Raw genomic sequence first — 18,904 nt, 5'->3', positions numbered from 1 at the left:
GAAGGAATTATCCTCATATTGTGTCTAAATTTTAAAGAAGACAACAATGAAGTGGCATTTTCTGAGGTGCCTGAAAACATCAGTGTGCATTGATTATGTTTAGAATGTTGAATTGAGTCCTTCTGAGAAAATTTCTGAATATGGCTGATTTTAGGCATCAGAAATATGATTGTGAAGGATATGAGATCATAAACTTGGTGAATAATTGTGGAGAACAACGCTTTAGCGAATAAAGATGGCGTGGGAAATGTGCGATTTCCACCTGTGCGCTAAAGCAGCGATAAACAGCGGTTCAAAGAAAAGATATGCACAAAACAGACCTTGCATTCTTCAGTAGCTCGTAAATAACATGTGACTGGCCGAATCCAGGAGATAAGGAGCTCAGAACAGACAGCCAGGTGCCCGCCAAGTGCAAGAGAAAACCAGAATAACAGATCTTGCGGGGAACATGAATCAGGTGATGATTGGGGAATAAAAGAGCCTCCCCTTTTAACAAGAAATACTATATAATCAGAAAATTCTGTAATAAAGTTGATTCTGTACTTGCACCCTATGGAGTCCGTGCCTGTCATACACCACAAATAATTTAAGAAATTCTGCTACAAGATCATATACCATAATTTGGAAATGACAGGAGGAGAAAGATCTGGAAGCATTGTTCAATCACTGCATAGCTATGAGATATTTTCATGGCTCAGAAGTTAGAAAAAAACATGATATGGAAATTTGAGGGTGAATTATTTCTAGTAGACAGAAAAACAGTAATACTATCATACAAGTCACTAGTGAGACCTCATCTGGAATTCTGTGACCAAGAACTACAAAAATTCAAACTGGCAAAGTCCAGAGGAAGATTGCTGAGACAACTTGAAGAAAAAGAAGATTGAGAAATCCTAGCAATTTTTTTTTTTTTTAAAGAAGGATAAAACAAGCTTTTGTAATTGTGTTTGGGCAAAAAAAGGAAGCCAGGAGATATTTTAAAGGATGATTGTCATCCAGTATCAAATTTACCATCAATATAAACTGACAGTCAAAGCCCACACAGAATATGAAAGAACATTTCCAAGATGCTGAATAATATCCTAAAAACTTTTTAAATTTGAGATAATAACAGAGACAAGGATCATGGAGACAAGAATCCTAGATTTTTGCAAGAGGAAGCCTGAAACATTCCACTTACACGTAGAGTTGTACACAGTGGTATGGATTATGAAGCAGCAAAAGAAAGGCAGTCCTAGCAATTAAAGTTTGTGAAATGGCACTTCATGTGTTGTTGATAAGAGTTTTAGTGTAATTTGTAGTTAACTGATTTCTTCAAAGCTTCTGCTGGCCAGTGCAGAAGTATTGGTTTTGCTCTTAGCCATCATTTGGCACCATGAATGATGATAGAGGTTCACCTTTCTCTAAAGCATCAAACATAGATGACAGTTAGAAGCAAGAGGCTTCTTTTGTACACTAGTATTTTTTTCGCAACTTTTTATAAGCCAAACAATGAAAAATGTATCAGGAATAAGTTTGGCCATATAAGATTAACAGAAACTTCTGAGTTTGAAGAGTTTGGAAGAGCAGAGCCTACTACCTAGATGTGTCTGCCTTCTAAGTGAAAATATTCAGATCCTTAATATTGTGAATACTCAAGTGTGCTGGTTTTGTCTGGGATCGATTTAATTTTATTCTTAGTAGCTGGTATGAGGCTATGTTTTGGATTTGTGCTGAAAGCAGTGTTGATAATATAGAGATGTTTTCGTTATTGCTGAGCAGTGCTTACACAGAGCCAAGGCCTTTTCTGCTTCTCACCCCACCCCACCAGCGAGAAGGCTGGGGGGGCACAAGGAGTTGGGAGGGGACACAGCTGGGACAGCTGACCCCAACTGACCAAAGGGATATTCCATACCATATGACCTCATGCTCAGCAATATAAATCTGGGGGAAGAAGGAAAGGGGGAGGTTCAGAGTTCTGGCATCTGTCTTCCCAAGTAACCGTTACACATGATGGAGCCCTGCTTTCCTGGAGATGGCTGAACATCTGCCTGCCCATGGGAAGTGGGGAATGAATTCCTTGGTTTGCTTTGCTTGTGTGCACAGCTTTTGCTTTACTTATTAAACTGTCTTTATCTCATCCCACAAATTTTCTCTTTTACTCTTCTGATTCTCTCCTCCATCCATCTGTGGGGGGAGTGAGGGGCTGCATGGTGCTTAGTTGCCAGCTGGGGTTAAACCACAACACCAAGAAAACCAGGTTTTTGAGTCTTTTAAATTTTTATACAGAAAAGTTTAAAATTTATTAAGAGTTTTTGAGGTGAATTTCATGCCTTACAGTATGTGACAGTGTACAACGGTAACAGAACGAATATACTCTTAGTCCTTTGTCATATAACATGTAGTTGCATACTTTCACTTCTTGTTATTGAGGACAGAACTGAAGGACTCAGAATATCTCAGGTGAAAAAACAAAAATCTACATTTTTTTTTCGTTTTGCTTTATCTTCTTTGATATATGCAGGTGTAAGGTAGTAGTCAACTACAGTTTAGGTGTTTTAAAGGTAAGAAGGCCTGTACTGACTTCACTTAGCTGAAAAAAAGATTTATTATCCTGAGAGGATAAATGGAATCATAGAATCATAGAATGGTTTTGGTTAGAAGGGACCTCAATGATCGCATAGTTCCAACCCCCTGCCACGGGCAGGGACACCCTCAACTAGACCAGGTACAGTAGAAACTGTCCTCATTTAGCCCGGATAAATTTATTTTTCCCTTGCAGTCTAAATCAGGTAAAATTGTCCCAAATGTTAGTACTTTCCATCTGTGAAGGGGTAGATATTTTTTAAATAAACAGAGTAATTTTCATTTACATTTATTATATTCACAATATTTATATACAAATAGATTTTGATATGAACAACAAAAAGAAAGACATTAAAACAAGACCTTTCCTCACGCCTCTTCTAAGCTCAACTCCTCTCCTTCACTCCCAACTCCTCTCTCCACCCCAAGCGGCACAGGGACGATGGGTGGGAGTTATGGCCAGTGTCTGTCCCTGCTGCTCCTTCCTCCCCACGCTTCTCCTCTACTCCAGTGTGGGTCTTCCATGTGCTGCAGTCCCTGGGGAATATCCATCTGTGCCAGTGCAGATCCTCCACAGGCTGCAGGAGAATATCAGCTCCTCCATGGAGCACCACCTTCTCCTCTTTTTCTGACCTTGCTGTTTGCACTGCTGTTTCTCTCTCTTTTTCTTACCTTCTTTTCTCCCTGTTTAGCGTTTTCTGCCTGTTCTTAAACACGTTTTCACAGAGGCACCATCAGTTTGGCTGAGGGGCTCACCTGTGCCCTGCCGTGGGTCCGCTGGAGCCGGCTGGAACCGGCTGGAACCAGCTGTGTCCTCACAGAGGCCTCCCCTGCAGCCCCTCCCTGCTGTCAATACCTCACCAGTAAGCCCAGCAGTCCATGGGGAGGAAGCGTAGCACAGAACATCATTGTATATGAACTGTTTAACGACGAAGGCAGAAACCCCGGAGAGACCAACAAGGACAAGAACCCAGGTCTCTTTCTTTCTAATTAAAAATTTTCATTGTGAGATGGCAATAACACGCTCACATTTTCCATTCCAGGTGTAGAGTAATCCTCAAGTTCCAGCTACCTAAAAGTTACATCCATCAATGAGACAGCCTGCTTCCATTTTAGATCTACCCTCCACATGCTTTAGACAGATGTCGTCAGATCTTAAGCAGTGTGCAGAAAAAGAGCCATCATAATTTTCCATTGCTGTATTTTTCTCCTAGAAACAAAGAACAGTTACGGACCATCCTGTCTTTCATCGAGGAGATATTACCTACAATTATGTAAAGTATAGGACATAATTCAGTTTGCAAGCCTATGCCTAAAAAGTAGATATTTAGGAGCATTCCAAAATTCTAAAAGCTTAAATGGATTTCCTTCTGTTTTCAAAACAGCCAAAATGAGCATTGCGGTATTTCTGTCATGCAGGGCATTGCTAATACTCAATCTAAACTCCATGGTTACCAGAATTTGCTTTAGAGTTGCAGTTCTGATGCTATACCACTCAGTATTATTTTTATTACTGGACATATATTATCCCATTAATATATTTCAGGATTCTAAGGAAAACAAAAATGTGCATTCTGTACTGTTCAGCTGACATTACATACCTACCTGGTCAAACAGAGAAGCTTTCCAGAATGGGTCCAAATAAGAATTAAATGTCACTGTTGAATGGGATGAAGGGAGTGGAACGATGTCAGCAACAGCTATTTATTTCTACATACAGTAGATTGTGACAGCTAGCCTATTTTAAGGCAAAGTGAGACAAAATAAAAATATACATGACCTCTATCATTTCTTTTCCTATCAACTTCTTCTGGCAGTATAACTTAGAAAAATAAAATCTTTGTATTTTTGTTAAAAAACAAGGTTATGGGTGATATTTGTACCTTCATTTCATGTTTGCATTCTATTTTCAAGGGAGCTTTAGTGGTTTTTCATTTATTCAAGGCATTACATACTCTGGACAAATGATATTCTTTTTTGCAGTGGTTCCTTACTTTAATTTCTGTTTGATTTCCCCTAGGCAGATCTTTGTTAGTAAATATTTATCTGAATGTTAAGCAATATTCTAATACAGCTTTAAAAAAGTTCTTTGTCACTCTTTTCATACCTTGCTCATAGTTACAATATTCTTTCTCAAACAGTTGTGATATATGTAATCCTGAGAGCTGCTTTGATCCCTGAAAGAAGCTTGTTGGAGCTTATCAGTGTGGATTGGGAAGATATATATAACCAACTCTACACATGATTAGAATCTGGATCTGTATACTTACAAAACCACATGACTCCCTTGTCCTCAGTAAAAAGTGTGATTTTTAGCACTGTGGCAGAACATGCAGCATCAGAGCCTAATATTGTTACATTACTACTAACTTTGCAGGCACAAAAAAAAAAAAGATTTAGACATATGTCTTGGTAACTAATTAGTTTTAGCTACTTGATACCAGAAAGGTTTTCTGCATAAAGAATAAATACATATAAATTATGTATAATTATTTTGTAATAGGTACTCTATGTCTATATGAAGTCCAGGTTCAGTTTGTAAATCCCTGGATGTACAGAAAATATTTTTAATGAACACTTTGCAATCCCTAGTAATGCAATTAACTAATTACTGGGAGCAGTTACTTAGAGATGTAAATATGTACTACTTTGTGAGTTTATAAGTTTGCCCTTATAAATATTAAATCGCATAAACAAAGTTCTATCTTCAGGCTAACTTAAATACATTAAAAGACAATTCTGAACCAATCGGGAGACTACTTGTTCTGTTTCATTGCTTTTAGATATTTTAGACTGTAGTACAAAATATTTTTTTACAGAGCAAGCAGACATAGAGCTGAGAATATGATAATATTCATGACTTGTATTATGTACCTTGTAATTTTCTTTCAATATTTTTCTCCAGTAACCTTCACTGAAACATTTTGGGCAACAACTACAACTGACTTAAAAACCACAATCTATTCAACAAAACCACTCAAAGCTACGTGATGCTAAATTTTCTTTTTACATATTTTCACAATGTGGTTTTATCATTAGAGTGAATTGAATAGATTAGAATAAAATAATGGAATAATATAAATTCTTAGGATTAAAGCTATGGAACTGAAAAAGGATTGATTGACAACTGAAGAGAGGGATAGCAAATGCCTTCTGTTTTGCAAGACTAATATGGAGACACAGATGGAGAGATTTCAGAGAAGGAGGAAGTTAAAGAAAAGCGGAATTGGATGTCTTCTAACAAAGACAAAGCAAACAAAAAGAATAAATTATTCAGAAACAAAAAAAAAATTCTTCAAGTAAATAAGGAATCAATAAATGGATAAGGACATCCTAATGCTTAAGTTCAACATTTAGTTGAGAAACAGCTACATTCTTTACTTTGATATGGAGTCAGGTCCTTTTGGAGCATGTTGTAGGTATCTGAAACAACAGAATTGCATGTGATCCTTGATTATTTACTATAACACATGGGTTCTGCTGGTAAAATAGCAACAATAATAATTGACAAATACAGTAAAGCGCACATGCCAGTCAAACACACATTAATAATGTGTTGATTTACCAAAGTACGTTCTGAACACTCTGTTCCTTGGCCTGTCAGGATTTTGTCTGTGATCCTGTCCAAGACATCTAGTTTCTTTAAATCTCCACTTTATAGATATAAAATATCAAGTCAAAATATAACTAGGCATTTAATATTTCATGTGTTCATCAGTACATGGGAGATGCACAGAAGCAGAGCTGACAGGAACAATTTATTTGAGTAATATGAATAAAATTTCTGTTTTAAAAGATGTTTTAATGCCTAATGTGCTTAGAAAATTTTAGAAGGGGCATAACATAATAGAACTATTTAAAAAATATTTTTAGTAGGGAGGTTATACTTGTTAATGAGTCTGTAGTTATAAAATTATTTTGTAATGGTAGTTACCATATGGAAAAAAAAATCTTTTATTTATTCTCTTTATTTTTTAGAGGAGCTGGTAGCCATCATGGCATAGTAGCAGCAAATATTAAAACAGGTATTTATTTATAAGGCATTCTAACTCTAATACAGTCTCTAATAAACTGATTAATGTTATTTTTTTACTTCTTTTTTCTGACATACATTCTTTTTCTGTTCATACATTCAAATTTTCTGCCAAAATCAAATGAAGACTGAAGTTTGCAGTTCCCCAACTGAGTCTATGAAGGAAGGACTAGTACAGCTACAAAGACAATGGTATTTGCAAGCTCCACTGTCAAGTATTAATTATTTCTATTTGCATTTCACGGTTTATTTAAAAAAAATAAATCTATGAAGCGCCACTTTTGAAGACCCTGCTATGTGCAGCCAATGTTGGTTTATAATTTATGTTGTCAAACTCGCATGTTATATGTACTGAAAACAAAAATTTGCTGCCAGGTCTAAGTCACCACGTTCCACAAAATACCACTTAACTATAATGGTAAGCAAAAGGATACTGAAAAGCAGAATTTGAGAAGTTTGGTTCTTATTCAGTAATAAGATGTACTAATAGAACAGAGGGTTTCCAGGGTTTCCAAATTTGCTGTTCCTTTCAGTTGCTTGAAACTGGATCAGCAGAGGGTGGAAGTTTCTTGGACTATGACATATATCCTAGGCATGAAGATTGCATACCCCTTGAAAGTGAAGTTCTGAACTTCCTTGTTTGGTTGTTTTTTGCTTTTTTTAGAGATTCAAAGAGTAGCTGAGTTCACACAGCTTTATTAAATGGACAATCCATTCTACATTCCTTTAAGGGACTGAGGGAATGAATAAACAGAATGAAAATAGGAACCTTCTTGAGGCATAGCAAAGAGTTTCTGGGAAACTGAAATATCAGTATACTGATTTACTAGCTTGATTCAAATTTTAAAATATTATAGTAGCTGAAGAAGTTTCACCTGTGTGAAATTCACTGCACTCGTGCAGCAATAATTTGTGATATGTGGCTTCGCATTTTAAGTACATACCAACTTTATACACGAACCAATGTGTTATGAAATTACCCGCTGGGAGGACATAGTAAATAACTTACAAGGTATCTCCACAATACACTCATCAGTGATTGTTTCACCTTCTATTCCTTTCCTAGCAAGTGGCTGGGTTTACCAAGGAGCAAAATCTTAGCATATGGAAAGAGACTGTATGACATGTATGTACCAGCCCAGACATGGATATTCAGCCTCATCTCTGCATTGCAACATGTTTGCCGTTACTTTCCAGTACTGCTTCCCTCTGTAGCTACTGAAATATCCTGCTTGGGTAATGACAGCATACATATATTTTTCATTATTATTACTGCTACTAATATTATTTCCTATGTCTAACATATATTGTTTTACTTACAAAAGGAGTTAAAAGAAACCATTGATTATCTCTTCCTCTGAGTCTGATTCAAATGATTCATTTGATTCTGTATGAATTTATTTTACCCTTTATTAATATGTACTGTTTTATTCTTCTTTTGAACTTTACAACCAGCGTTCTGTTATCATATTCCCTTGGGAGGTTGTTTTTCTTCTCTCATCACTTGATTTTACACATTCTCTAGCTCTAATTTTTGCTTGCTCTTTTAGGAGGAGGGTTATGTGTTGCATCACTGCCATTCATTTTGAAAATTCTGATTCCTGCTTTATCAGACATTCAGCTTCTCAAGAAGGGCATAGTACATGGAAAAGTTGAAAGCTTTACTATGCTTTGCATACCATTTTGTGACCTTTTTCTCTAGCTTTCCTCATGATCACCTAAATTAATACTGAGGAGTGCATTTAAATCAAGGGATCTCAAAAAGAGTGCTCGTCTATATAGTCAGTATAAGGCAAGTACTTAATTTCCCTTCTGAAAAAATCATAATAAACTGTTGTCTTTCACAGAAGAAAAAAGTTTCAGAAGATATGCTATCAAATTACAATTACCTGCATTGAAAACTTTGACTATAAAAATCAGTGTTATTGCTTCCTTTTAGGTTTGTATTCACTGGAAATATGACATCTGAAAGAAAGTGCCTTATTTTTTATATCTGTTGTCTTTAACAAAGGAATGATAGTTAAAAACATTTAGGAGAGAAATAGAAGCTGAAGTATATTCATAAGAGGAAATAAACATGCATTCATGTGTAATGGGAAGAAACACGGACTTCTAGTGCTAAAACTGTACATAATTATATAAGACTAAAATACCCAATAAAATAAAATAAAACCCAGTCAAAATATGGGATCCATGGATCTCATCAGGGTGGTAAAAATCATAAGAATTCTTGTAGCTCAGAACTCTGTTGACCTGAATTTTTCTGATGATGTAATTTATTCTTTTTTGTTTTGCCTGCTTGAGCCAAATGCTTGTCGCTATGTGTAGACCTAGAGCAAAAATGAATGCACAGCTCACGTAATATAGTAAGTGCTATCTCCAGTCAGGAAGTCCCTCCTGTGATATTTAAGTGCCAAAAAGAGATGATCTGCAAAGTGAAGACAAGTACATAGAATTCCTGAGTATCTGAAACTGCCAACAAGACAAATTGGTTTTATAGTAAGTGCCTAAGAAACCCATTAGTACCACTTCCACTTGGAAGCCAAAATGAACGCAACATAAGAGCACAGTCTGTTTGTAAAGCAAGCCTATGGCAGACAATGACATTGTTGGCACCTGCAGCATAAAGGAGGAAATTGAGAAAAGTTGTCCTGGGTGTGGAGATAACTAATTCAGTACCATTAAAGTGAGCTGCGTCTGTGACTGGATTGAGTTTTACAAATACATACGCAGAGAGGCACTGAATCCTGCAAGCTGCACAGCAGGAGCCCAGTACTCAAACCGGTATATTCTGAGCTTCTACCCTTTTCCTTATGCAACATATTTTCAAGGGAATGAATGTCAGGATGCAACAAATACATTCAGCTTCACTGGATAAATACCTTTGCCTGACTGATGTCTCTGGTAATGAGGTCAGCCCAGAAATGGATAACACTAAACAATGAGAAAAACTCCTATTCCTCTTCGGTTTGTGTTTTACCTAACCTTCACAGTGATTTTATCTATGGACTGGCATTCAAAATATTCCTGATATTTAACAATTAATTAGAAGTGAAGATTGAAACCACTACTTTTTAGATAACTTCCAACTATCTTCAGCTTTAACTGTCTGAAAAAAAGCCCACGCTCAAATTGTTCTCTATCTGTTTATGTATCTTTTTGCAAAGGTCCTAGATCACTTGGATAGATAACTTTTATATAAATTCAATTATCATTGCTGCTGTTTCAGCTGGTTTTGCTGACAGCTAAGAAGGATGTGATATTGTGTGTGTTTCCATTGAAAAGTTATTTTCACAACTAAGAGGGTAAGAAAATTCAAGTTTCACCCTACGGGTTTTTTCTCATTTAAAAAAAAAAAAAAATCTGTTGAAGGATCAGGCCTTTTGGAGAGTTTAATTTGTTTGCTTTCTCATTACAAGTTTATCACCCAACACGGTTTCTGAAGAACTGGAAATCACATTATAGACTTAGTCCCCTAAGTCTGTGACTTTCAACTTTGCGTTCCTGGTGTGAAAAAAAATCTGAAATAATCTGGAAGGATCAAATTAATGTCTCTTCTAGATTTTTCCTTTATAAATTGATGAACATTGATAATATGTTCACTAAAATCATGTTTGTGCTAGATTTTTACTCATATTAAGCAAATTCATTATTTCTCTTAAGCTTATAGCAAAGTTCTTGCTTGGTTCAGCAGGACCTGATTACATCATTTCTGTATATTTTCATGGAATAACAGGTCTTCCACAACATTCAACAGATGATTCAGAATTTGACAAAGAATAAGAAATGGAGCAACAGGCAGATGTTTTCTCTGCTACAGAGGGAAATGTTATATACTCATCCAATGAAAACATGGAAGAAAGCCCAGCTAAAACTTCTTGAGACATATATATCTCCATATATCCATTTTTGAGCATATAGACTTTATAATTTTCAGTTAGTTTACCTGACTACAGATCTGGAAGAAAGGAAGAAAGCAATATTGTATTTCAGAGATTTTAAGGCTGAAGCGGAGAACATTACTGATCTTCTTCACAAGTCACAGAGCAAATCTGCACTAAAGCCAAGAATACAATCTACTTCTTTAAGTCATGATATATAGGTATCTATCTCTCTAAATATATAGATAGATATGATACATATATCTAGACATACAGATATGTTTATATATCAAGTAGTTTTAGCTCGGCTTTGTTTCTCTTATATTATGAAATATATATTCTTTTATATGTATATACATATATATATAAAATTTCACTACTAATATAATATCATTTTTAATCAATTATATTTTTTTCTTGGCTTCACAGACAATGGCTTCTCCACGTGTTATTCATTCTTCAAAAAACAAGCATGAACACTAAAAGATATAGTCAGTCAATAGTGTGTGGAGGAAGCCTGTACTGCAAGTAGCATATTTGAAGTACTAACTCCTTGATTTTGTTGCCTATCTGCCAAGAGATACTAAACTAGAAGGATCCACGCGGCCACACCAGAATACACAGGCAGGGATAGTTTGCTCAAGGATCTTCCTGGTTGCCTTGTCTGCCACCTAGTGTCAAGCAAGCTGATCATTTTGAGACTGTAGGGGTTTCTTAATATTTATTTACTGGTTATGAATCAGTTGGAGGTTCACACTGAAGGAAACTTCTCAGATTCAAGATAATACTAAATGCAAAACAAAAAATACATTGGGGTTTGATCCAACATCTTCTGAAGCTGATATTTAATATTCCAAATGTAAACTTTGAAAGAAAAAAAAAAAAAAAGAAAAAAGAAAGGGATCAAAAAATATCAGTCACCATGATTTTTAGGCCAATTCTGAAATATATAGGTGGACAGAAAGGGGTTTATAGGCATGTCAAAATCTAAGTAGCCTAAGTTTAAGGCTGTTGAACACTCATAAATCTTATTGGCTTCACAGGATTTATGGAAAGCATGTCTATTTCAGAACACAAGAAAATAATGGTCTGTGAGGAAGATCTGCAGTGGGCTTTCTTATTTAGTAACTTATTAATTTATTTCAGGGTTAATCGGATCTGATTACTTTTAAGATGCATTTTAAGTATTGCACAATGATTAAAATATCTATTCTATGGCTGCCTGCAAAAGTGGTGAAATGGCCTTGATGACTCTGATCCCTATTCCTGTAACAAAACTTACATCCCCAGTATTTATTATATACATGATCTGGTCTCACATGCTGATTAATTATGAAGAGTTTTAGATGATGATCTCACAGCCTAGGCCCTGAGCTCTGCAATGTCTAAGCCTCTCCCAGGTTTAAAGGGTCTTTGTCTCTTTTCTCTTAAAACTTGTATTTTCTGCCTTTCTCTTGTCCCCCTCCAGTCTATAGAAAACTTTTTTTAAAAAAAAAAAACTTGTCTTTTGGGAAGCCCTGAAAAGTTGAGGAAAGAGCAGCATCTTTAGTCAGAAAATAGCTCAAGGGTGTTCAGCTGCAATGTCTGAAGGGCTTTCTCTTACACTGCAGCAGGCAGCTGCAGAAATTATCTTGATCTGATAGAAGTTGCCCAGTACAGAGAGCTAGATATGTTTTCTTTGACCTAAGAAGGATGTGCTTTGGTTTGCGCATGGCAAAACAGCAATCATCTTGTTTTGCATCAGGTCATTCTAATAAGTTGATGAAGAGATAAATTGAATCTTTTGTCATGATCTGTGGCTAAGCTATCCAAAACACTTCATTCAGATTTTTGTGAAAGCATCCTTTTCAAAGGACTGGGCCTCCACTTGTTGTTTTTGGGTCTGAAGGTCATAGTGCAAACATCCTTTAATTGAGCTTCCAAAATACACCTCTTAGACTTCCAGACGCAGAATCAGCCAGCCTCAGGCCTGCACCTGTAAAAATTTCCCCTTGTAAGTCTGCAAGTATCCAAAGATTAGAATGCATCTTTCTGAAAACAAAATGTGATTTATTTGCACACAGAAGGGGTATTCACTGACGAAAGAAATGCATATGCATACTCTCCTGCCTATGCTTGTCATTTCCTTCACATCTAGACGAAGACACAATTAGCCCCGTCTCCATTTTGGTCTGCTCTCTGACCCATTGTCCTGCTATGTTTCTCAGATTTATTTGCCGTCTATCTGACTGGTTCAGATGATAGTCACTGACAACTCCCCACCTCCCATCCTATCGGATAGATCTGTTATCTGAGTGAGACCTTTATTTTGGGCTGTATTTTTGACTGCTATAAAGTGGTGAAGTCATAGTCAGGGTTCCACAGCTATTATAGTGGCTTTTGCCTTCAGATGATTGTCAATCTGCTCCTCAGTCAATCCTTATAATGATTTACATCTTTCCAGATTTTCTACATTATGTGTGAAATGCCATAGGACAAGCAAGTGATGGTATAATAAAATACTATTTAACACCAGCAAGTGTGTGCTAATTGCCACTACAAATAACAACTGAGAGTAACCTTCCTGAGCTAAAATATTACAGAATTTATTCTACTTCATTCAAAAGTTTTTCTCAAGAAAGATTAATACAACATTAATTAGAGTAATTAATTCATCTCAGCTTAAATTAAACAGTGACAATTCAATATAACCAGAAGATAATTACATATATAGATAAATATAACACAATTAAAATAGTTAAACTTGTATGATGGGAATAAATGCTACTTTGAGGATCTCTAAGCATGGAACATTGGCTTACCAACCAGATAACACATGTGTAGTCCTCTTAAAGGAAAGTATTCTTCTAGGACATTTTATTACTATCTAACTTGAAAAAAGAACTTAAAATATTCAGTCATCAGCAGAGGATACATATTTCACGTTTAAAAGTAAACTAATCATAATATTGAAGTAATTCAAAAAGATCTTATTCTACCACAGTCTTAGTTTTTTCTCTTAGTTGACAACAATTGCTATTGCAATTGACCGGTTATAATTGTCATCCACTTCAAAGTCAAAAGCAAGGGTGAGATAAAGATTAAAACTATTTCTGTTGAGTTCAAATGTAGGCAAAGCAGTTGTCTATGTGCTGTTAAAATCAATATGACTAAACCCTGGAATGAAAATGCAATGTTCATAGACAAGGATGTTTGCAAGCATGACTTCAATGACCTTTGCCTGGCTGCACAGAGCGTTGTGCTAGTTCACATAAGAGTAGCTAAGAATGCCTTTAAAGGCTCACTCACAATATAGCTTCATTAGACCAGCAAGACCACAGCTGTGACTCTGCGGCTTTTAATTTAGATTTAGCTTGCATCTGTACAAATTTAAAGTCTGTGTATGGAGACACTTGCAATCTTCTGCAAAAGGTTTCACAGACATGCCTCAAGAATGGTTTTATTTACCTGTGTAATGAAAGAGCATCTTTTCCTATCCAAATTCCAAGAAGCACTGCATTTTTGCAAATTCTAAAATCAAATACTTCTGAATGAGAAAATAAGGATACACCCCCAAAGAAGACATACAGGATACATTTCTTTAAAAGTTCTCCCTCTGAGCCTTTTTTTCTTTTATTTTCTTTTCCATTTTAACTACCAGTAATAAAAGGAAATTAATATAGAGAAAGGAGATGCATTAATATTGTTTTAATAATTTGCCTTTAACCCCAAAAAGTAAGAAAATTCAAAGATAAGGCTTCCAATTAATCTTTAACTTGTAACATAAAAGCACTAATTTCAAGCCTTAACAATGTTGCAATTATGAAGGCACAGGGGGAATGTACTACGGACATAGTCAAAGTTTTAATCCTAAATATGTCTGGCTCTTGTGAATTTATTAGACCTTTAAAATTTAACATCATTTCTGTGTGTGATATAAACATATGTGTTCTTGACCCACTTCAAAAAACAACCACAAGTGAAATACCATTTGCATTAATCATTCAAGAGCTTGCAAAAAGATTGCATCTCAAGAGATTATTTTTCCACTGAAGTTTACACTATTCGGCTTGGTTTCATTACTTTTTACATATACTGAATTGCAGCTGCTTGTTGTCCAGAGCATTGGTTTTAGAACTTAGTCCCATCATTTCAGTCCAAAGTTATACATTGTCACTTCATATCCTGAAGAGAAAAATTAATTTCTATGTAATTATAGTTTTACCATGACAACTACAAAAATTTCATTGTAGACTAATATCTTGCAAATGAAATTCTATTTTCACCCTTTAATCACTATGTAATAAGACTATGAAGGAGATGCTTGTACCGCTTTGAAATAATAAATAGACACAACAACAATTTTTCACACTTTTCACTAGACTTTTTATTAATTGTTTTGTGGGAATAGGGATCCACACTGGGGGCTCTCCTTGCAAGGCTAAAACCTAAGATTATTATGTTTTTGTAGAAATTACTTTTTCTATCCATGATATTATGTTATGTTATGTTGGAAATATTCTGTGACTGCTATTTGCACTAATAAGACAGTAGCATTTAAGCAATCATGATAAATTAATCCTTGAAGCCATGTATCTGGATATTAGACTTAGCAAAATTTAGCATTGCTACTCCGCAGTTTCTTCATGGATCTAGCCCTGAAATCCATTGCTCCTGAGGAGCAGATTTCAATCATGTTGAACATTTTAAAATCCATACTTTATATTGCACTATCATCTGCAATAAAAAGTATGAGGAGACTGAAAAATATTGATAGTTGAATGTTTGTGCTCAACCTTAGGAAGCTGCATGATCCTTGATACCTCAACACCGATGTCAGATAAGGAAGATATCCTCGATTCTTGAACTGAATACTAATTTTGGGTTTTTACTTAACAGAAAATTAGATACAAATCTAAGCTTGTAAGAGCAGGTGATGCAGAAAAATTTAAATTAAATATGAAAGATGCAAATTGTCAGGCATAAGTCTTCGCTATTATGCTTGAATTAGTGAAGCTCAGTGCCTTCAGAAGAGTCTCAAGAATGCTAGTTATTGCAATATTAGTTGAGTATGTTTCATAAGAAGTCCTTTTTCAAAATTGACAGGCTTGGTAACATTATCCAGCATTAATGTTTTTGGATACTTCCTGGCCTAAAGTATTTTCTACATACACTTATTAGCCTGCTAGATGATAACATTTTGACGCACAATTTTCTTTGGGAATAAAGTGGGACAAGTCCATTTTATTTTTCTGGAAAACAGTAACTATGTGTATTGTTTTGCTAGTGTTAAAATACTCTTTTCTTTGAAATGTTCTAGCACCTGCCTATTTTGAAACAAGGTATTGGAATTTGGCAGGAGGAACGGAGCTTTGTGGCAAAGATATAGATCTGAAAATGAATTCTGCCATTCTGCCAAGTCTGGAAAAGTCATAAGCATGCAAGAATCACTGTTCATGCTGCTGAGTACTTGATAGTGTTTACCTAATAAGTTTCTGATTTTTTTTTTCCCTCAGCAAATATGTTCTTATCACAGCTCCAAATGTGATCAGACTGTGCATACACCAAAATATGCAGGAAATGAACATCCAGCTCAGACGCAGGAGACAACAGGGGGATTCTTCCTACTCTCAGCTGCTCTGGATTAAGCCCCAATGTTTGAATTAAAAGATGAGAATCTGCTTCTCCTGTACCTGAGTTACCATCCACATCACTGATAAAAAAAATTATGAAAGATTAACCCCTTTGAATCAAATATGTAAGGGATTTGGCCTGCAGCAGATATTGGACTCTTACTGTCTTCCAGGATTATTAGTGGAAGTGGAGACAGGAACAACAGACTGAGAATTTGTGGTGGGTTGACCCTGGCCAACAGCAAAGCCCCCATCCAGTCACCCACTCACTCTCCCACCTCAGCAGGATAAGGGACAAAATCAGAAGAGGAGAAAATGAGAAAAAACTCATGGGTCATGATAAAGGCAATTTAATAAGTGAAGAAAAGAAACAAAAAGAAAAACAAACAAGAGGTGCAAAGGTAGTCACTTACCACCTCCCACCCACAGACCAATGCCCAGTCAGTCTCCAAGCAACGGCTACCTTGGAAAAACTACTCCCCCGTCCACTAGTTTTATTGTTGAGCATGATATCATACGGCATTGAATATTCCTTTGGTCAGCTGGGGTCAGCTGTCCCCGTTTTGTCCTCTCTCAACCTCTTGCCCACCTCCAGCCCACTCCCTGGGGGAGCAGAGTGAGAAACGGAGAAATTCCTGACATTGTGCAAGCGCTGCTCAGCAATTGCTAAAACATTGTTGTATTATCAACACACTTTTGGTCACAAATGTAAAGAACAGCACCATATGGGATGATATGAAGAAATTGACTCCATCCCAACTGGTCTGACAGGAAACTGCAGCAGAGGAAAACCAGAAACAGCAGGGAACAGAGACTAGAACAGGTTGAACAGGGAGGCTCTTCAATATACAAAAAGAGAAAAGAAACACAAAATTTAAGAAGCATCTATAAATTTAGGGTAATCAAATCTGATTATATGAATTTCAGAGTGCTGGTACTTCACATGTTCAAAACAGATCTCATTTCAGTTGCAGCTGAGAGTCCTCAGCAGTTCAGATTTCAAGATCTCTAGATATGCTGTTACTAAAAAATTTAGTTTAAATTATTTTCCTAGAACAACAAAAAAATCCCATGTCAGAGGAAAAAAAAAAAAAAAGAAGGTGTAATTCCAGTAGTCTAAGGAAATATCTGGGTTTTTCTTTAATTTTTGATACATTCAATCTTGAAATGAAATCATGCAGCTTTGTTTTAAAATATGAAACATGAGCCATCTGAAAGTAAAAACTTATGAAATAAACCAATCTACATTATATTTGTTCATTGGAGAATAAATGGACTGGTGTCCATTTCCACAAAATTGTGGAAATCACTAAAAGCCCCATGGATGATCACTCAACCCCAAAGCATGAGGGATGCTGAGATAGTTTGTCTTTTCTAAGTAGAAAGACTCAAGAGAGTACCACACGGTACAAGATCTTTTGGAGCTGAAAAGAATAAGATCTGCCCTGCTGAATGATAGTAGTATGAATATAGCACAGTTGGCCTGGTCAAGATATTCCCATGAAGGCTATGAAGTGCTGCCAAACATATTAGCTGCACATACAGCTGCTTTATAGTGAAGGCACAAAAGTGCTTTTTTTTTTTTTTCCCACATTCAAAGAAAACATGGCTCCCTGAATCTTTCTTCTTCTCTAGTCAGTGTCATGTTTTCTTACATTACTAATGGTACCATCAGTGAAACCATGCAATAGTATTAACAGAAAACCATCAGTTTTATCCTGGACTTACATTACTATTAAACCAAAAAGTTGTTACATTGTGAACATCATTTCTAGCTCTCATTTTGATTTGCATCTCTTAAAAAATGGTTGCTCGAGTAACAAGATTCAGTTGTACTAAACTCCAAATTCACTTTACCTGATATTATCAGCTAAGCCTTTGAAAGAACATTAGAAGCACCTGTATTTTAAATTGCAGCTGATAAAACAGCAAAGCTCTTGCTGAAGATAATGACCTAAAAAGGGATAACATCACAGTAGAATCAGACAGTGCCATTCAATTGTCTGTTCTGCCATTTGTAAAGAAATGTGCTATTATTTCTTGATTTAAGATTATGAAGAACACTGCTCAGGTAATATTCACTTCTTTTTGAAAGCTTTTCATGCACAGAATCAGATAAACAAGATGCTATCTTCTGAGACTGCTGAAAACCTATTGAACACAGCAAATTCCTTTTGTCTTTTTCAAAAGTCAAACAGTAAGCTTTCTCACACTCTAAGCATGTTAGCATGTGATTCAAGATCCAAAACTCAAGCCACGCATATAGGTCTCATTGAGTTTTAAGGTGACTGAAAGAAGAAAGAAAGTGCCTAGGGTTGTCAGTGCTGAAACAGCAGAAAATAGGACGAATGTACAATTTATTGAAAGGAATTTGTTCATAACAAAGAAAAAAGGTAGCCGGCTACTTTGAAGAAAACAGCCATCTATAACTGGTTCAAGGGACATACTGATTGTGAAAGTCTATACCTTTAGACAGCAAATGTAATCCTTTTCAATACTTAGAGAGCAGTTATATACTCTATTTATAAAAGATGAACTTATTAATATTTCAAGAAGAAAAAGGAAAAAACTAAAGTAAATTCCCTATGAAATTGTTCAGTGTGTGTATATCATCCGTGTAGGTGGGTGTACCTGAATATAAGATGTTTCTTTACACTTATACATGAAGTATAATAGCAAAAAGTCACTAGAGGATATAAAACAGAAAAAGAAAGCCCAGACTTCAGCTTTAACTAAGACCATGATTTTTTCTTATGCTAAGAAGAAAATAATGGCACAAATTACATCCTTTTTCTTTCCTGTTCTTCAGAGAA

This window comes from Balearica regulorum, chromosome 4 (assembly GCF_011004875.1).
Source record: "Balearica regulorum gibbericeps isolate bBalReg1 chromosome 4, bBalReg1.pri, whole genome shotgun sequence".
NCBI lineage: Eukaryota > Metazoa > Chordata > Aves > Gruiformes > Gruidae > Balearica > Balearica regulorum.
Note: the sequence above shows the minus strand (reverse complement) of the source record.